Below are 21,796 nucleotides of genomic sequence, written 5' to 3'. Positions count from 1 at the left end.
GACATGTGGCAGCGGGACACGCGTGGCAGTAGAACACGTGTCCCTGGCACGCTGGCCCTGGAGGGAAGAAGAGCTCCTGGTGGTGCTGGTGGTGGCTGCGGGTGAAGGAGCACCTTGGTGGCAGCAAAGGGACAATGTGACCTGCAGGAACAGCCACGGCCAGGAAATGGGGGAAAGGATGGGCCAGGCAGCAAAATACACCTGGCCACAGCCCTGCCATGCTTGCAGTCAGGGGAGGGCTGATTCCACAAACTCTGCCACCCTGCACTCAGGGAAGGGCTGATGCCACAGACTCTGTCATCCCAGCACTCAGGGTAGGGCTGATTCCAAGGCTTCCTGAGTCCTGCTCTCAGGGATTTGTGCACTCCATCCCCCAGGCCAGGACAGAAAAATCCCTGCCTTGGAAACCTGCAGACCTGTTTCATTTGTTCTTCCTCGCTCCTCATTCTATTTAATCTAAGTTCCTTGCTGTCCTGGGGATTCCTGATCTGCCCAGGAGCACAAATGGGTTCTGAGGATTTGAATTTCAGGAGTTGCTAGGTGAGGCCCGGGCTCGGCTCTCAAACAAAAAGCAATGGCAGATATTAAGATTCAATTGCTCCCTAAGATGTTCTTGCTCTGCATTTAAATATTCTCATCCTCTGGATCCCTTTTTCCTGTCCTTCCCATTCACGCCATCTATCCCATTACAGAGATGAAATTCAAATGATCCCAAAATCAATACAGGGACTTGTCTGCTGCTTTCCAGTTATTTTCAATCACACTCCCCACTCCAACTCTCCCTAACTTGTCATTCCCAGGTAATTCCTCTATCTCAGATGCAGCTGAATAGCAAAATATATTAACCCATCTAAATGTATTTATGCTCTAATAATATTGAAAATAAAGCTCAGTCACTCTCTGCTTTAATCCTCACCCTTCCCTTGCTGTTAATTTCCCATATTTGGGGGGAAAAGCAAAAAACCCCAACTCTCAGCACCTGGAGGGGAGGAAAAATTTTTATTTCATGCTTTATTAATATATTTCAAATTCATGGGAATTACACTGCTCAGGGTGGATAAGTAAAGGGGGCTACTGAGGTTTGTATTTATAGAAGAACTAAGTACTGAGGTAATCTTTAGAAGTTGAATTTCCTTGCAGTGAATGGTTTCTTTTCAAAGCAGGTGTCACAATGGCTTTGAGACCTTACCACAAAATATCTGATCCCAGAGTGGCTCAGAGACACCTGGAGCATATCTAAGAACCCAGCAGTCCCCTGCAAGAAGTGTTTGATTACAGATAAAACCTTATCTGAGCAACCTGGTCTAGGAGAAAATGTCCCTTGGAATTCCAGGGGGCGAATCAGCTGAAAAGGGAGAAAAGTCTTTGATCCCAAAATGTCATTTTTTGCTGATTTCCTTGGCTCTAAAGCCCAGACATGTGACAACCTCAGCTGTTAGTGAATAACTCCCTGATAAATGGGATGGCAGCCCCTGGCTGTCAGCAGGAGCATCCTGGGCTTGCAGGAACAGCTGGATTTGGACATTTGACTCTTTTATTCTCTCCGGGCAATTAGAAGCCAACATTGCATGGCCTGGCACAAAGCCCAAGGGATTATTTCTCCTTCGTGACGTTGGAATGGATTTATTTCCTCTCAAGGTTATATTCTGTTTATACTGATTTTATTGGCTCAGCACAGCACCGAGGTTGGGCACTTTTATGAGCACGCTGATTTTTGGGGCTATTTTTATGACAGTGATTGGCTGGGACCTGTTTTTCCTCCCCCTTTGATTTGCATCTTATCAATTCCAGGCTACTTTTTTAAGGTCATGTAAGAATGGGACAAAGAGTAGTATTTGCACAGTGGACACTCATAGGAATCTTTGAAAACTGCCATCATTTTCCCCCTAAAATGGATTTTATGGAATTTATTCTAGAGTTAACCCTCCTGGAGGAAGCCAACATTTCTGAATTCCCTTTCTACAGCCCCAGGGTGTGACAGGAGCAGGGATTGTGCCCCTGGATGAAGGTATTTGGCATCAAGGAGCAAAAATTCCTCCTTTAAATCATGTCCAGCTCCCCACTGAGAACATTCCCCTTCCCAGCACATCCCTTCCCCTCCCCAGGTCAGGGGGATGCTGAAAAATTTCCTTCTCTGTTAATAAGGGCATGGGGAGTTCAGTCCAGAATTTATGGCTCCTGTTTGAAGCACTGGAAAAGATGTTCCCTCCTTCATCACCAAATGGGTTTGATGGAAAACCTCCAGGAAGATTTTCCTTCCACTGCTGATAAACCAGAGAGCTCCAAATGCTGAGCCACGAGTGGAAATAGTGACAGAGCCAGAGAGGTTTTCATGCCAAAAGGCCAGGAATTAGACAAATCATGAAACTTTAAGGAATTAAATAACAAATGAGAATGAACTTTCCTTTTATTTTTTACTTTTTCTTTAGTCTTGAGGTGTTAATGCTGCTGCAAAATGCCCTGAGGGCACAAAAGAGCTGAAAATCAACCAACCAGTTTTATTTGTAGAATCTCTGGTGCATATTTGGAAACAGAACAGGCAAGAAAATTGGTATTTCTTTGTCAGCCACTCCCTCAGCCACAGAGAACATCAAACAGCTCTGCTTTAATTACATGTAAGGAACCAGAGTCAGCTCAAACGCATCAAGTGATGCTATTTTTAACAAATATTTACAGCAAAGCTGTAAAAATCAGCTCAGCATTTTCAGCACAGACCAAGCAACAAGTTGAAATTTCTTTTAGAACTTAAATTTATTTTTAGGAGGTTTTTAGGGTCATGTCTTGAAAATGTCTTGAAAATTTTTAGAAAAAGGCCAAAATTGAGGCCCAGAATGTAAATGTAAGATGGGGGCTGCCATAGAAATCCTTGCAAATCTGGGAAAAACCACAGTGGAATTGTGCTCCTACTAATGAGAAGCTGAAGCAATGAACGTTATCTTGATTTTTGAAATTGTTGTTAAAACAAGCTTGTATCTAACTCAGTTCTACCCAATCACAAAGTGATTCCAGCACAGAATTGGCTTCAGTTCCCCCAGTTTTCCTTTGGGGAATCTCTCTGAGCAAAGCCATGGACACAAGGATCCCATGCAGGTTTGAAATGAATGGCAAAATTAGGGATGAGAAACTTGATTGTTGGGAAAAAAAGTCCCTTGTGAGCAGGATTCCAAACAAACTGTGGAGAACAATGGACTATAAATGTCATCCCAACTTCAGGGGAGTGTCCTGAACCCATCCAGGGCTGTTCTGGCAATGGCTTGGGTTGGAAGGAAGGACCTTAAATCCCACCCGTGTGGGACACCTCCCATGTCTCAGGTGGATCCAACCTGGCCTTGGGCACTGCCAGGGATCCAGGGACAGCCCCAGCTGCTCTGGGAATTCCATCCCAGCCCCTCAACTCCCTCCCAGGGAGGAATTCCTTCCCAAAATCCCCTCTAGACGTTTCCTCTTTCCTCTTAATTCCTTTCCAAAATCCCATCCAAACCTTCCCTCTTTCCTCTTAATTCCTGTCCAAAATCCCATCCAAACCTTTCCTCTTTCATCCCAAGGCCAATCCCCCTCGTCCTGTCACTTCATCCCCGGTGAAAAGGACCAGAAAGGAAAACAAAATCTGCCATTTAATGCTCATTTCCCCCCACTGCTGGATGAAGGATCATCCCCCTTTTGCTTCCAGCCACTCCCTGCCTCTGTCACACATCTTCTGTCCCTCAGACTGGGCTGGAAACCATTCCAGGGGCACAAGGAGAGGCTCAGTCTGGGCTCCTGCAGTGAACAACTTGAACCTCGTGCTCTGAGCAGAACCCCTGGTGTCAGGCTGAGGTTAAGAACAGTCCCAGGTGCTCTTTGGAGGAAAAGCAGGATGGAGGGGGAAAAGGCTCCCTTAGGATTGTCGATCCACGTTTTGATGAAAGCTTAAAATGCAAATGAAAAGGGAGAGAATGGGGATGAAGCATCTTTAAACTTACAACAAATCATTTTTTATTGATAGAGTCCTGGGCTTAAATCCAAGCCCAGCTATTGCCTTAATGCAGACTGATTTCAGGAGACTTAAAAATAGCCAAGATCCTCTGGTGACTGGCAGCCATTGTGGAGACAGCTGCCAAAGTCAAATTGATTTTTTTTTTTTATTCTTGATTTCTTTTTTTCCCTTTTGAAGGACTCCACATAATTTAAGCAGAGCTGCAAATGAAAGCACACACACTCAGAGATGACTCCTGGATGATTTAAACCATGCAGGCCCAGGAGGGGATCTGTTCCTCCAGCCTCACCTTTGAGGACCATGGGGAAATCGTGGATGAAATGATCCCAAAACACTGGGAAAGGTCCCTTGGAGCTCCAAATGTGAACACCCTGCCTGAAAATCCCCCAGCTTGCATTCCTTCTGAAACCCAGGAGGAGATTTTCCTGCAGAAGCAGAATTGTGGGAATGGTAAAACCTCTCCAGCAGCCCAGCACTGGAAAGGGAGAGCTTTGTTTGGTTCAAATTGATGGCATGGAAGTTAATTCGCAATATTCAGGGTTTTGACAAAAGAACCCATCAGCATTTAATTCATGGAACACCATTAACTCTCTTCTCCATTTGAAAATTATCATTTAGAGGGGGTATTTTTTTAAAATAAGTTCAAACTCCATTTCACCAAGTTTGAAATCTCTCATTCTTGTCAGATGAGAAATTTAGGCAGCATTGCCAGCCAAAAGAAAATATGAGTTTAAAATTGCTGAAACCTTTCATTTGCAAGTTTATAAGTGATGAAAAAAAATTGCTTTTTGTTTGGAAAAATCTGTTCCAGGGAAAATTTAAATACAATTATCTAAAAAACCTCTTTAAAAATAGGGAAAAACCAGATTGATTTGATTTCTGCTGTCCAACTGCATCCATGGGTTTTAGCCAGCATTCCCTGGATTCTGTCCTCTAAAAATCCTAAATTTTTCTTGTCTAGCAAACAACTTTTTAACCATTATTTGCTGTTCTCTGCTTTGCTCAGCCAGAGAATATCAGGCATCATTTTTAAAGGAATAAGAATATTCAGAGGTTTTTCTTGCCATATAAGGCAGGAAAAATCCCAGCTAAAGTGGCCTTGGCTGACTAATTAATACCTTCCGTGCCTTTGACAGACAATCCAGCCAAGACTGACAGGCAGGAGATAAAGTTCAAAGGATGCCAGTGGGGAGAGAGGCAATTATTAATTTTTTAAACATCTTAATAGCTCTTAAAAGACAGATTCAATATCAGAGTCCACCTCAGAATTATTCCAGAGCCTGCTAATCCCAGCTGGAGCTTGGAGCAATGCTTCAGGAAACAAGGAGGGCAAATTAAATAGGAAAAAATTATAGAAATAGGAAAAAAATAATAGAGATAGGAAAAGAAATTCTTGAAATATGAAATAATATTAGAGAATTGGGAAAAAAATCTGTTGTAAATGGTTTGTCTTGAAAAATCTGGGGTTTGGACTGGCTGTGTTGGGGGAGGAGGCGTCTCACTGCATGGAAATGAAGCTAAGATCTGGAATTTCCTAAATATGTTCCTCAAATAGCAAAAACTGCACAGGCAGGGCCTGTCTGAACCGAGAGTATTGGAATTTGTGATAGCCCTGGGTAGCCAAGGGGAACACAGAGCAAAATTTGATATTCCCAAATGTGTTCCCTGATCTGCAAGCATCTCTTCCTCACTTTTAATGAGAATGGTGAGAATTTCCTATCACCCCTCAGCAAAGATTTTCCCCCCTCTGTTTTTTTGTAGGCCAAACCCAAACTTACTGAAGAAGTTGCTTGAAGGGGCACTTTGCTGTCCTTTATACCCAAAATAAAGCCAAGTCAGAGCCCCCCCAACTCCAGCCTATTAATGCAGCATCTCCCATGAATGTCACGGGCTCCCCTGAGGAATTCTCCTTCACATGTTGTTCCATCACAGATGAAGTCTCCAAAGTGACCTTTTCAAGCAGCTGGATGGCAGCAGGGAGGTGCCACGGCCAGATCTTGGGGAGGAATGGTCAGATATGATTTCCATTTCCAGGCGTGTCAAAAGGGATTTTCGTCCTCATCAAAGGAGAAAAAATGCTGGAAGTTGAAAATAATGCTGGGCAAAAAAAAAAAGATAGTTGTTCAGAACACCCATGAAAAAAATCTCTGGAAATATTTCAGGCTCTTTATATTGATAAATTGTATTAAAATATGGATCTGAGTGGAAATGGGAATGTTTGAATTTCTGTAGCTTTCAGGTTGAAAAAACGGCATTAACATGATCTGAGTAATTCAGTAGCAAAAATCTTCCCTAAAACAAACCCAAAATACCCCCAGCTCCAGAGAAACCAGTCAATTTTTAACTGTTTTTTTACATTACTGTTGGAGGTTATGGTTTTTCCTTTTGTTTTCCGTTCTCTTATGGAATTTTATCCCACTTTCCCATCTCTCTGTGCTGGTTTCTGTTCTGCCCTGCCCTCAGCCACGCTGCTAATAAAGCTCTTTCTCCTCCTTTCCTAGGAGGGTTTTTTTGTATGCCAGGATTATTTTAAATAATAAAAACACAGAATCAGGGAACCCTGGAATGGTTTGGGTTGGAAGGGACTCAAATCCCACCCAGTGCCATGGCTGCTCCAGCTGGGCCTTGGGCACTGCCAGGGATCCAGGGGCATTAAAGATTCTTCCAGCAGAAGCTGTCCCTTGTTCCACTTTATTTTCAGGTGTGTGGAAGAGCCTCAGTAAATGATTTTGGGTGCTGAATAGAACGTCCAGAGACTTGTGGCACTGGAAACATCCATAGGAATGTTTGAAAATCTCCCGGGGCTCTACAGCCTTTCCCCCAACCACTCCTTCGCAGGGGAAATTTTATTTCCATCACCCATCTGATTGTATCATGATAGTCAGCTCTTGATTATTAAATTTCCACCCCTCCTCCAGACTGCTGGGTAGAAGGGAGGGGAAAAAAAAACCCTTTAAGTGCATCCAAGGCCAGTGTTTAATGCTGTCCTTAATGACGGCCTATCAACATTGGAATTTCCACCCCTCCTCCAGACTGCTGGGTAGAAGGGAGGGGAAAAAAAAAACCCTTTAACTGCCTCCAAGGCCAGTGTTTAATGCTTTCCTTAATGCCGGCCTATCAACGTTGGAGGCCTCAGTAATTCTTTTTAAACTGTCAGTTAACAAGAATTATCCTTGTAAACAAACAAATCCTTGTGTGAGCAGGCTCTTTTGATACTTGGGAGTGAGGCTGAACAAGCACCAAGCACCATCTGAAGATGTTTTAATCAAAAAAAATTGGCTTCTGAGCTGCTCCTGTGCCCTGGCAGCTCCCAGGCACCTCCCCACCATTCATTCTTCAATGCTTTATTAAAAGACAGTATTTTATTAAAACCTGGGGGATCAGGCTTTATTCTGCCTGCAGATTTCCCTGTCCACTCCCCTCTGTGAAGGAATTCATTCTCAACTTGCCTGGGAGTTTTGGAGAGCTCCCCTTCCTCCCCCTGCTTTTTACTCCATTAAAAGCTGGAATCAGTTCAGTCTGCCGAGGTTTAACTGCTGCCTCACACATTCACCTACAAACAAACATTCACCTCAAACATTCACCAAAAAACTCAACATCCGCTATCCAAAAATTGGCATTTTGGTGCCCTGAACTCGTGGACTTGGTTTGTGTTCAGAGTTAATAATGGGAAGAGCACAAAAATAAAAATGTTCTAAAATGACCATTACTTAGAGCATACAACATTTCAACCGGCTGTAGAGAAAATTTTTTTTTTTTTTTTTGCTCTTTGTGCTCCTCCCTCCCACGCTTCTGGAAAATCAGAATTTCCACCAATGAAAAATAATTCCTGCTGGAAACACAGCCTGATGTCATCAGAGCAGGTCAAGGAACATTGCAGAAACACAAAAATGCAGGAAATATCTGAGTTGTGCTGAGAATATAGCTGTGTTTTATGTGGAATAGACCATTTTTATGTATAGGTCAAGAACCTTTTTATAGAGAAATAAGTCCATATCCTATCTCAGGCCTCTCCATTTCTTCTTGGGAAGATTCTCTGGCTGGCCAGATCAGTGGTCTGGGCTAATTTGGCAATTTCTATGTTCTTAGGGGGAAAAAATAAAATGCAGTGCAATAACACACCCAGGGGAAAGATCTAGAAAAATCTAAAAATTAAAGTAAACCCATAAAAATGGCAATAAATTCATTTTCCCCTCCTGCGTTGCAATAGGGTTTTATGGGTGACATTAAAACTGCAACATGAGTTATCCTTGCAGGACTTACTTGAAAATATCTGGGCCTGGAGCAGGGAACTGAAATCCACCAATCCTGGGAGTGAACCCACTTTATATCCCCCCTAATTGCATTCATAATCCACTCATTTGAACCACCATAGGTATTATTTAGATGTATGCTGGATGTTCTGGCTAAAATAAATTGAAATAAAAATATAATGCCGAGCTGGAAAATATACTCTGTGCAAAGTACTGCATCTCACTGACAAGTACTTAAAAAAAAAGGCAAAAAGTAATAAAAATTACTGCTAGAAAAATCGAAATGTTCCATTCCTAGATTTTATGGGGGTAATAAAAAATGAAAAAGAAGCTCTAGTTAAGCTGGCCTGATGAAGTGATATACAGCCAGAAAGGCAGTCAAGGTTGTATGGAAACAGATTTAAAATTGATATATATCAAATACAATAATTCTGGTGCATATTAAATAGAGTCTAGATGGGATGTTTGTGCAGACTTGCACCAGATGATTGTAAATTAAATAAAAAAATAAAGCCCCAGCTGGGCAAAAATGGGATGAAAAGAGGTGGGATGGAGCTGTTGAGAACAGCTCTACCCCATCAAAATGGGGCAACTGAGCAACACTGGAAATTCTTTTTATTTTATTTCAGGAGCGTCAGGAAGAACCTGTTTGAGTTCATTTTTACCATCATGGCAGCTGGGAATTAATGAGGATTTTGTGTTCATTCAACACAAGTGGAAAATCAGCACTCACTGGGCTGGCATCCCTGGATCATCAACATCCTGAGGGGTTCAGGTTGTGGCTCCTGGTTATTCTCTGGAGGAGGTTTCTGGGATGGGGAGGGCTGGGATGGAATTCCCAGAGCAGCTGTGGCTGCCCCTGGATCCCTGGCAGTGCCCAAGGCCAGGCTGGAGCCCCCTGGGACAGGGGAGGTGTCCCTGCCATGGCAGGCGTGGCACTGGGTGGGATTTAGGGTCCTGTCCCACCCAAACCATTCCAGGATTCCACACTTCAATGGAAGTTCACTGGGAAGAATCACCTGATCTTTTCCACCCTCCCCAATATTCATCTGCATCCTCCTGGAATGAGAGAAACTGGAGAAAAGGGAAAGAGGCTGTTTAGAGAGACAGGGAAGAGGAAAAGAGGCTTTTTAGAGGGATGGAAATTAGGAAAAGAGGCAGTGTGAAGGGATGGAGAAGAGGAAATGAGGCTGTTCCCTCCCTTACCTCAAAAACCTTACGCTTATTAAAAGATTTTAAAAAGTCACCCTTAATTCCCCACACCAAGCCATCCAGCCTTCTTCTCCTCCAATGAAACCCTGGATTAAAACACAAATATTTACCACGGACACACAGGAGGTGGCACAGGTTGGAGCTGTCACAGGCAGGAGAGATTTAAGAGCATGGAAAGCATTTTTTGTGCTGTGATTTACACAAGAATTATATAGGAGTGCTTTTATAACAATTTTTCCCCCCCTTCTTCTTTAGTGTTCCTGCATCTCCTGTGGTTCCATCGCCATGTGAGTTAATTTATTATTAAAGCCCAGGTTCCAGAGTTCTTTGAATAGGAGGTGGAAAAGAGGCCACACTCAGTCCTCACAACTGCAAAAAAAAAAAAAAGAAAAGGGATTTGAATCACAAAAAGAGATCATTTCCATGGCTCTTAATGCAACCTTGGAAAGATTTGCCCAGGGGTTTGTTGGGTTTCGGGGGCAGCTTCAGCTCAGTGTGACACCAGCCCGGTGATTATGTGATTCTGTGAAATGCAATTGTGGCCTCAGCAGAATTGCTCACTTTTGATAAAATTTTGGTCCCAAATCAGGTTGTCCTGCATTGTGAGGTCACAGCACTACACCTGGAATTCAGGCCTGAAACTTCTGACAAGTCCAGAGCTCCATTTTTGGGTTATTTCTCCTCTTTCACCCACATAAAGTCCATCCTAATTGTCAGATAGGCTCATCCTAAGAGTGGGCTCAGTGTGTCACAGAACAGAGTCAGCAAAACAAGTTAGCAATGAGTTAAATGCCCCCAAATGATGCTGTATTTATTTTATTCCCCATCACCAGCAATTACAAATGATAACAAGAGAGTCTTTTGACCTTTAGAATGACTGACACCGCCTTGTGCAAGCTGAGCGGAGCAGCCTCCCCAAGAACACAGGCAGGGGAAGGAGAGTCAAGAGCTGCAATTAGCTCCGTAATTATTTTCCAAAATGAAATGTGCAATCTTCGCCTCTTTGGCAGAGTGGTGTCATTGGGGCCCTGTCATTATGGGCTGACAGGGGAACTCAAACACCTCAGATCCGCGGGAGGATGTGCTCCTTTGCCAGCTCCCCCAGTTCCCCATCCCTGCCCTTGGTTTTGGGGTGGTGGGGTTTGAGGAGGGGAAGGAAGGTCACTGACATCAGAGCCAGCAGGGAGAAGGAGCTCTCTTCTCTCCTGGTGCTCTAATGATTGCTGTGTGATAAATTCTGTGTATTTTTTCCTCCACTCAATGACAAAACTCAGCTCGAGTCAGAGTTTTACTCCGAGCTCCACTCAGGGCACAGAATCAACACAAGAGCTGGAGCAGCAAGGAAGGGAAGAAGGAAATCCGAGCCTTACAGAAATATTGCTTAAGTGAACCTGACTCTACAGGAAACAATTGTACCTTCAGAGGACCTGGACTAACAAATGGATCTAAAAATAAGCTGGATAATATTGTTTGTGTGGTGAAACAAGAACAACCAAAGTAATTTAATCATTGTTGCCCCAGAAATCTGTCATTACACAGTGTCTGTCTGTGCTGCTGTTTTCTTTTTATCCAAAGCCAAGGTTACTATTTTTATTAAAGCAGCAGAAGGCCTTATTCTTATTCATAGATTTATAATTTATTATAATATCGATATTATAATATATTATAACATTTATATATATCCAATAAATTATTATTATTTATTGATTATTTAATATTATTATTATTCTAAAGCAAGCATGGATTGGAGATTGGGCACTAAAACCTGATTTGGGAGCCCTGGGCTTTTTGGGAGCTGGGGAACTCCACTGAATCCCTGCCTGGAGTGGGAAGCACCTGCAGCAGCAGGACCACAGCGGGATGTGAGTCCCTGCCAGCCCTGAAAACTTCAGGGAAGTGCTCAGTGACATTTTTTCTTGAGGCAATGAGACAAACAAGAAACTCAGAACCCACAGCTGCCAAGGGACAGACACAGAATATTCACAGGTTTGGGGTTTTTTGATGAAGACAAAAAGATTTAATTATTCAGAACAAAACAGACCTAAAGGAGCCTGTCAATTAAAGTGACTGATAAAAGTTTATGGTTGCTGTGAAATATTTAACAGGGAATGCTGAATTTTTTATGGAAAAAATATTTGTGCTTGCCAGAGCCTGATGTTAATATACAGAAATTAATACAAACATCAAACCTGAACTTTTCAGAGAGGTGCCTCAGAAAAGGGTTTGTCCTTCACATCTGTCAAAATTAACAGGACCAAACCCAAAATCTGGGTAACTCCACATTTATGTCAGCCTGGGTACTCAGAGTTGTCAGAACTACCTGCTCATTTAAATCTTTGTCCCCAAATTGAATTTATATCTATATCTGACCATGATTTCTCCACTCCTAAACACCAGGAAGAGGGAAAAATTAACTCCAGGCTCCCCATTCTGTGGTTTTAATTGACCTTGGGTTTATGGGCATTTTTAAAATTAACCAGGCTTTTAAATAATTATTGCAGCATTGCATTGTTTTAATTAGCAGAATGCAAAGCAACAAAAAGATGATGTGTGCATATTTTACGAACCAAAGAGCCAGAATATTCCCTTGTATTCAGTTTTTTCCAGTGTTTTCCCACCTTTCTGGACCATGTTTCCAGTCTCCCCTACATGAGTCCTGTCAAACTTAATCAACAACATTAACTCTGATACCTGAACTCCTTGGGTAAATTTATGCTTCACTGGGAAAAGGGGTTCCTGGCCAGTTAATTAGGGAATAAATGACTTAAGTACCAAGGCAAACACTCTAATTATTTCCATTTGGGTGTTCCATCACTGCCACTTTGGCATCATTATCAACCTGGTTTCTGAGGCAGTAATTGGGCTCATCTACAGCCAGTTTATTGTTCCACTGCCCTACGTGGGATGGGTTTGTGGGGTTTTGTTGGGAACTGGTGAAGGGAAAACCCTGGGCACAGCACAGCGTGGCCGTGGAGAAGAGCAGGGGGACACCCTGCTATTAAAAAATGACACAGAGACGTTTCTCCACGTGTCAGGGGTGAAAATGTTATTTATTGTTGGAAGTGCCACTGTGGCACTGCCCATCACACAACAGCCCCGAGGGCTGAGGAGCAGCACCTGCCCCAGAACGCTGCTGGGGGCTCCCCAGCACTTCCATCACTGCCTCAGGTGTCTCCAGAGCCTGGAGAAAGGTCTCATTATTGAAATTCCACTGCTTGGTCCTGACTGAAAGGCCAGGCAGACAATTAGAGCAGCTCCCCTTGCTGTCCTCTGCCAGGGAGAGGCAGGGATGATAATCACAAGGTGCCTGTGCCCAGTCACATTCCCTCCTCCTCCTCCTGCATTACATTTCGCCTTCAATTCAAAAATATAATTCCTTCTCTTGCTCCTGTCATTTCCTATGGAAACATTCCCTCTGTGCACTCATTTTGCCCTTTCCTTCACTAAATTCTTCCCTCTACTTCTTTTCCCTTTCCTTACCCTTTAAATTCAAAATTTTGAGCACTGCCACTGCATTAACACAACTTCATCTTGCTCTCAAAGGCTGCTCAAGTTCTTCTCTGCACCAGGCAATATTTCACCTTTTCTGTGGATTTGTCTTTAAAAGGATGTCACCTAAAAAGAAGATAAAGTTGTTTTCTTTAGCATTTGATATATGCAACAATCCCGCTCACCTCAGTAAAATAAAAATGCATAATTGCCAGCCTGAAAGCCATAATTTGCATTAATATTGTGATTTTAGAGCTCTTTTGCAGGCAGGGATGGAGTGGTGGCCTCAGCATTTGTGCCTTCTTTAGGTGGGCAGGGAGAAATATTGCAGCCCCCCCCATCCTCCCCAAGCATCCCAAGCAGAATATCCCTGATTAGATTTGGGAGCTGGCTTGGAATCAGCTTTATCAACGATCCCCATTTCCTGGATAATAGAATTAATTTATTCATTAAAATGTTATCTAATTATTGAGGAGAAATCTCCATCCTGAGCGTGAGATAACAGCAGCTCTGCTTCCCATCTTCCCCCTTAGCAGGGACTTTTAACTGGCATTATTGGGTAGTGATTTTATTATTGCCATTATTCAATTCAGCCAAGCTTCCTTTTTTTTTGTCTTCTTTGTACTCTGTTTACACTTTTTAATGAGGTTTTAATCTTCCCTGACGTGTTTATTCAGGTTATTTATTTTACAAAAGGAAAGGGCCTTAAGTATAACTGAGGAAATCAATGCTTTGGGTTTTTTTCAACCTGGATCTGAATCTCTTCCTAATTTTCCTTTGCAAATATTCCTCAGTCTGAGGGGAAGAAAACACACAGGGCTGTGTGGAATGTTTGAGAAAAGGATGGAGAATTTTAGATTAATTCAAATGGAACTCAAATTCTTAGGGAAGAACGGTGAATTCTACAAATTCCCCTAAGAATAATTGATTGCAAAATATTAACTTGAGCCTTCAGAGATTTTAAATCAAAACGCATTAAAGTAGCAAGGCAAACCTGGAGCTGGCAATCATCATTCCCTGCAATGCCAGCAGTGCTGTTCTTTCCCATTTGTTCCTGAAGGTTTGCACTCCTTGTTTGGGTTTGGGTTTAGAGGGCACAGCCTGGAAAACCCAGCAGAGGATCCGTGTCTGGATTTGCCAGGGAATAACCTGGAAGTGGCTGTGGATTTAGCAGCTCTCAGAAATGCAGTGCTGGGGATGAAGAGTCTCGGGAAGGGAATTCTGCACCCATGGAAAACCCCAGAGCAGAGGAACTGAGGCAGAGGCACTTCAGTGTCACCCTGTTCTTCTCAGCCTTCCGATGTTTACATTCTTGTAATGAATTTTGTCATGCACTTTTATGTAAATAATTATTGTTTCACATTCTTCCCTGGAGGAGGAGAAATTTGATGGACTGTTGGTTTGTCCAGTGGCATTGGAGAGGTGGCACTGCCACCCTCCAGTCCGCTGTCACTTTGGAAATCTATAAATGTTGGAGTCAGAAATTAAACTTTCTTCTTTTTACCTTGGAGGCTCCAGAGTCCACATTGTTTTATTTTGTGTTCTAGAGCAACACTTCAGCCTCGACCCACTGAGGTTTGAAGGGAATTCTGTCCTTGCAGTGTCATGGAACAGGGGGAGAATGTGGATTGTGTGGAGGATCCTCCTCAGGATCCCCTGAACCCATTCCTGCTTCTGTCCCTCCTCTGCCCACTCTGAACCCCGGGGGATTCCTGCCCTGGGGCTGGGGATTCACTGTCATTTGGGTAATCCCACATCCACATGTTCCTGTTCCCTGGATCCAGGAGCCCTGGAGCCCCATGGGAAGGTTTTTAGGGCTGGAAGGAGCCTCAGTGCTGAACTCAGCAGCATTTTTAGGTGAAATGCATTTATCTCTGGAATGAATTTATCTCTGTTCCTGCCCATGGAATTCCCCATCCCTGGCCGTGTCCAAGCCCAGACTGGACCAGCCTGGGACAGTGGGAGGCATCTCTGCCCATCTGAACAGGATTTAAGGTCCCTTCCAACCCAAACCATTCTATAATTCCACCATTCTTTTCTCCAGACCTGCTCCAGCATCTCTGCAAGGAAGGGAGGGTGAAAATTAAGAATTTTAACCCTTTCCTACACAGCACCTCAGAAGATTTCCGCCTTTAACACTTGCCATGCTGAATATCCCCCTCCTCCCTTCTGGAAGGAAGGTAATAAGATGCTTCCCATTTAATTTTCGAAGCAGCAGAAGTATTTAAAGAACATTAATGGAGTCAGACTTAATTTACTCTTTTTCCTTTTTTTTTTTTCCCTGACTTGCAATCATTTTTCCCCCTCCTCATGCTTGTTAGCTATTATTTTGTAAATGAATGACTTCATTTCATTTAGTCCCAGATTTAATTGTTCCTTATTGGAAATGTCAGCTTTCACAGTTCATTAATAAGGCGCTGGTGGAAAAAAAAAGCCAGGGAAGAAGTGGGGATGGGGAGACATAAACTTGCCTGGCAAGGAATGAGGAGCTTTAGTTACTCCAGGATCCACAGATTGTTGGGAAATCCAAAGGTTTTATTCTGCAGCCAATTCCCTGGATCGGTGGCTCTGTCCTGCTGCATGGAACCACCTCATTTAATTAATAATTACTGCCTTTAATCATTCCTGTGCCTCAGATGCTTTGAGGAAGACATGAACAAAAACCACTCCCTGTTTTTCCAGTTGGAACAACACCAAACCCATGAATCCAGACCATGAAATCCTGCAGGAGTTCCTGTGGGTAGCCCAAAATTACCTAATTTTCCCCATTTACTCATGAAAATAAAGAACAAAAACATATTAATTCTTTCTTTGCCATGTAGAATGTAGCTGAAATAATTAATTGCCCTGATGGTTTTGTCCTCAGTGCTGGTTTTCTAAGTTTATCAGAGGCTTTGCTAAGTTTTAAACCAAAGTGTTGGAGGTTTTTTTAAAGCAGTGCAGCAGCTGTGACAGTGATGGAAAAAGGCAGAATAAGGTCATTTCTGTCCATTAATTAAATTACATTAGTTTTATTATTTCATTATTATTTAAAATAATAATTATTATTGTAATTTATATATGATACTATCACAATTACATTATTATACTACTATTATTATTACAACTACTAATATATACTTATTTTATTTTAATTACTATTCTATAACTATTTTAATTACTATATCACATTACTATTATATTAAAGTTCAAGTCTGATCAAATTTTGTCTCTCCCACCAGTTAAGAAAGAAGAAAATCCCCAAATAATCCATGAAATCTTTATGGTACAATGTCTTAGGTGGCAAACGCAGGATGTGGCTGGGGTGAGTGTGTTCTATTCCCACCTCTCAGAGGTGGGGCAGTTCTCTCCTGTTCATCAGGCAGTTTTATTTATCTCTTCCACAGCCAATCCTCCCTCTAGGGGAGGAATTAATTATTAATTATCTTCTGTCCATGGCCAGTGAGTGTCCCTGCATGGCTGATCAAATCCCATCATCCCATTGGGAGATGCTCCGCCCAGGGGGAGGAGCCAAGCATTCCTACCTGGATACAACCTGAGGTTTGGGACACCACAGCAGCCTTCAGCCCCCATGGGATGGGGCTGTGCCACCACCCTGCCCACAGGGGGCCAGGGCATATTCTCACTCTGGCAGCACTGTTTTGTATTACTGATTTTAATTTTTATTATAATTTTTACTTTTATCTTCATTTTTATCTTTTTCAGCTGGCACTGCAGGAGGGCTGAGCCCCCATGGGATGGGGCTGTGCCACCACCCTGACCCACAGGGGGAGAGGGCATGTTCTCACTCTGGCAGTGCTGTTTCGTATTACTTATTTTAATTTTTATTATCATTTTTATTTTTGTCTTCATTTTTATCTTTATTTTTATTTTTTTAAATTTTCCTAGTAAAGAACTGTTATTCCTATTCCCATATCTTTTGCTTGAGAGCAAAGAGGGGGTTTACATTTTCCATTTTAGGGGTACCTTAAATCCCACCCAGTGCCACCCCTGCCATGGCAGGGACACCTCCCATTGTCCCTGGGGGCTCCAGCCTGGCCTTGGGCACTGCCAGGGATCCAGGGTTAGCCACGGCTGCTCTGGGAATTCCATCCCAGCCCCTGCCCACCCTCACAGAGAAGAATTTCTCCCCAACATTCAAACGAAATCTGCATTTGCCAGCTTTCATCAGTCCCAAGAACCAAACCCTCTTCCCTCGGTGTTAATTCTTTAACACCCATTTATAAACAAAATCTAAATCCAGACTTTATTTTGAGGATTTTTGGAAGGTTCTTTTGGCATTGAGAGCAGCTCCTCTCTCTTCCTTCCATATCACATTGACCAAGTTAATTAATGCAGAAAGAGCTGTTTACTGGGGACTCTCCCACCCTTTCCCCGGTGATTTCTCCCTTTTGGTGATTTTTATCCCACCGTGTGTGCGAAGTGGGGCTCTCACCTGTGGCAGGAGTTAACAGACCTTGCCAAAGGAATGGACATTGTTCCCTTGTTTCCTTTTGTGTGGGGTTGTATCTACTCACCAAACTGTCATTGCTTGATTGCTCTGGGTGCTGGAAACAACAAAGAAGTTAATTAAACACAAACAAACAAAAGCAAGACGAGTCAGACCCCTGCACCATCCACACACAGATGTAAACTGAATATTCAGTGTAACAGAAGCAGCAAAAGTCCCTTGAGACGTTGCTTTGGAGCTGCTCCAGCATCTCCCCCAAACACAAACTGCTGCTCTGAAATACCCAAATATTATTGTTTAAGTGCAACAGGAATAATGAGAAACGATGACTGGGGTTTTGATGGAGTTTTCAAGAATCCATGCTTGGATGAGATCAATGTATTCAACAGAACAATGTTTAATAATTAATATGTAGTTATATAAAGATGAGGGTATAGAAAGGTGTTCATCCTGAACCCATGTCGGAGGCAGATTTGGAAGCACTTGCATATAATCATTCTGGGATTATGTGTTCCCGAATGCTGACACCCCCAGCTCTGCATTCCAGGGTCTGAGGAACATCCCGTTCGGATTGCTGGCACACAAACTCATCTGCACACAACAGCAGAACTGCCTGCAAGCAAAGAGCAGTTACTGCCTCCTCTAAATGCTTTCTCCTTATCGTCTCTAAAACGTTGCAATAATAAAAATAATAATCTCGGGGAGGAGGGGGGACTTGAGTCCCAGAAGGAGCTCGTCAAGGAGAAAAATAATTGTTAGCCAGAGCTGATTAAACAGCAGCATTTTTGCAGGCTGAGAAGTCATCCAGGGGATGTTCATCCCAGCACCCCAGACCTGTCAGGAATGGTTAATTTGCTCAGGAACCCATTCTGAAGGAGCTCTCTCCCCAGCCACACTAATTGTTTATTAACATACAAAAGAACTGATGACCTTTAAAGGCAGCTTTTTGTCCCTGGTAGGCAGAGGAAATGAGCCCCGGCACAGCAAACGTGCCTGGGCTCCTTTTTATTTTTAGGAAAGTAACCTTTTGAGCAAGGAACTCTTCATCAATAGCGTTTTCACACTCTATATTTAATAATCATGGGATTAAGCAGAAACGTGTTATTTGCTGCTTCATTTAGGATTCAAAATTTACCCAAAAGAATTGAGGGTGTTTTGAGTGTTAAGTCATAGCTGTAAAAATGGAAGAATTTGGGGAATTAAAAAACATATTTAAAAAGGTTTGAGGTGTTCCGTATCAAGCACCAGAACCACACATTGATGTGCAAACTTTTTGAAGGGTGAATGGAACAAAATCACAGTTTTTTCCTGGGTTTAAGACATCTCTGTGAGATCCTGAATCTCCTGCTCTGACTGTAACCATGACAGGAACAAACTTCCCACAGAAACTCTTGGGTGCAGCTCAGCTAAGAGAACAGTGGACGTGATGATGTGGCTTTATTCCATTTATCCTGGAAGAGGAGGCCTGGTTGAAGGTATCCACCGGAGGGACAATTTTCAGGACCTCTCTGAGCCTGGGCAATCTGTTAGTGGGGAGAGTTTTAGTCCATTAAGCTGCTGAGCCAATTCATGAGAATGTTATTTAGTGTAAATTTTCATTTGGATGAAGAGCAGAGAGCTTGATCTCTAACATCTGTAATTGAATTAGCAGCCTCTTTGTTTCCCCATTCTCTTTATGGCCGGGCCACGGATGCATTTTGTGAGCATTCAGAATTACAGCAGTCGAGCCATTACTTGGGAAAAGTGCCACATAATGCCCTTCTGGAAGTGGATTTTTATTTCACTTAACTTTTTTCCCTTCCCAGGGAAGCAATGTTTTGCCTTCCACTGCTGTTATCCACCGGCTCCTCTTTAAAGCTGTTTTTTCCCCCCCAAATTTGATTAGATCCCGTAGATCTTCTTTGCATGGCTGATGCAGTTTGACCCCTACAAGCCTGGAGCCAGAACTTCAGGATTCATTTGTTTTCCCATTATTTTCCTGCACAGGAATAGTAATGGGAGATTAGGAAAGAAAAATATAAGAGACTAATTTAACAAGGGATTTAAACACCTGCTTAATTACATCTCTGCTGAGGGCAGCACTGATTCAAGTGCTTAATTGGGTGTTGTTATTTGAAAATATGGAAGAATTGCATGGCAAGAGGTTTGTAAAAGTGCTGGAATGTGGAACAACATCCCCCATTTATTGTAATGCTCAGCATTAAACCAGAATACTGCATTTTGGGTTTAACCAGCAGAGCCTCAAGCTGGGTTAAGGCTTGCTGAGGAAAATGGGTAAGTACAGAGGATTTTCTGCTTTTAGCAACACAAAGATTCTCCTCTAGAGCCTCATTTCAATCTTTAAATATAATTTGAGCATTAAGAAGCCTGAGTTCTCCTGAGGTTTGGGTCCGCTGAAAGTCCTTCCACCAAGAACAACTGTGCAGAGGAGACACTGGAATGCTACTACCCTTGGACAAATTGGGGGGAAAAGTGAGATTCACCAAAACTTCAACCTGATCTTGGAGGTCTTTTCCAACCCTAAAGATTCAGCAGAGTTTAAATTCAAGGAAGGGAATGCAAATGCTAAAATACACTTACACTTAGCCCAAAATAGCCAAGGGTTGTCCTCTGTCCCTAAAATCCTTGAGCTGCCTCTTTGGTTGAGCCCTTTGACCCATGTGGAGCACCCAGCCCTGTGCAGCAGCACCACAAAACAGAGATCTCTGCTCTTCAGCTGCTGAGGACTTGGGAAGGATTTCCCTGCAGAATTTCCAGCTGAATTTGAACCCAGCAAACCCCAAACCGAAGGAGCTCCAGGTGTTTACAAGGCCATGTAATTCCACACATGGAAGCAGAGCGAAATGAATTATAAAGTTTGAAAAGCAAATAAGTGACAGGTGCCCAGTGCTGGACAACAAAATCCTGGCAGGGAATTCCCACTCCTGAGGGGAATTCACAAAAATATTTGGATTTTTTTTTCCGCCCATGGGGATATTCCCACTGAACTCTGGATGATCTGAGTCCCCCTCTCCTCCTCCTCCTCCTCTGGGGTGTCACTCCTCGGGGCTCCTGCCAAGATCCACGGCTGGGAGGCAGCTGGAAAACCCAGCCAGTGCTGAGTGCTGGCCAAGAGAGCAGCTCCACAGCCAGTTCCTCAGGGGCCCAATTATTTGCCACGAAACTGAAGGACAGGGATACATTTCCGACTTCATCCACTTCCCAGCCCACTTCATTTGTTCTCCCTCATTTCACAGTGTCAGAAATTGAGGGGGAAAAAAAGCAGTTTGCCAAAAAAAAAAAAAACAAAACTGCAGTGGAAGAGCCTTTCCTGAAGTTGAGGCTGTTTAATATTCATGTAGAAAATACTGGATATTCATGTAATCATCCTGATTATCCTCAATATGATGTTGCTAAAAGCTAATCTCTGCTGGGCAGAATTGTTTAAAGTAACAGCAATGTCTTTGCAAGCCACAATAATTTCTTAAACTCGTAAACATTGGAGTTCCATGGGCTATTTGGGGATGGAGGGGGGTGGAATCTGAGATTTGGGGATTTAATGTTCTCAGTGGGAATTAAAAGCAATACAAACAAGAACCTTACCAAATGACTGGGCTGTTGCTACAGGGAGAAAAAAAAAATACTTTTATGCAGCAAAGTTTAATACAAAGCAGTTTAACACAGCAAAAAAGGACTGAATCAAATGACAACAAACTGCACAGATATTGGGGCATGGAGAGAAGAGATGAAATCAGGCTGTGGAAATAACTCACCGCAGTGGGTTATTATAGCAAAGGTGGGCTCCAAAAAATTCCTGGAACTTGTGTTGAGTTTAAAAAATGCACATTTTGCCAGTGGTGTGTGGTGTGAAATGCTGGCCACGACCATAATTGCAGGTTTAATGTCTGTGATTGTCTCCCCACACCACTTCAGGGACTCTGCTTCTAATCAGCTGTGGTGAAAAGCATCCACTCAGGGCTTGCCCTGTCTCATTAAATAAATGACTCAACATGACAACAGGCAAATTATTCCCCAAGGGGAAATGCTGCAGGGAAGGACTGAGCTCTGTGGTGTGAAATCCTGTCCTGAGAGAAGGAACTGGAGCAAGGAATGATCAAAGCAAAGAAGTGCAGGGGAATTTGTTGGGCACTTTAACTTCCAGAGCATCTGGCAGCTCAAAGGATGGCCAGGAAAGGAGGGCAACCACTGCATTTCCATGGAGGGAATCTTGGAATGGTTTGGTTTGGAAAGGACCTTAAACTCCATGTAATTCCAGTCCCCTGCCATGGCAGGGACACTTTCCCCTGTCCCAGGGGACTCCAGCCTGGCCTTGGACATTTCCAGGGATCCACGGGCAGCCACAGCTGCTCTGGGAATTCCATCCCAGCCCTCCCCACCATCACAGGGTCAAATTTCTCCCCAATATCTCATGTAACC

Source organism: Passer montanus, unplaced genomic scaffold, assembly GCF_014805655.1.
Source record: "Passer montanus isolate IOZ18808 unplaced genomic scaffold, ASM1480565v1 scaffold158, whole genome shotgun sequence".
Taxonomy (NCBI): Eukaryota; Metazoa; Chordata; class Aves; order Passeriformes; family Passeridae; genus Passer; species Passer montanus.
Note: the sequence above shows the minus strand (reverse complement) of the source record.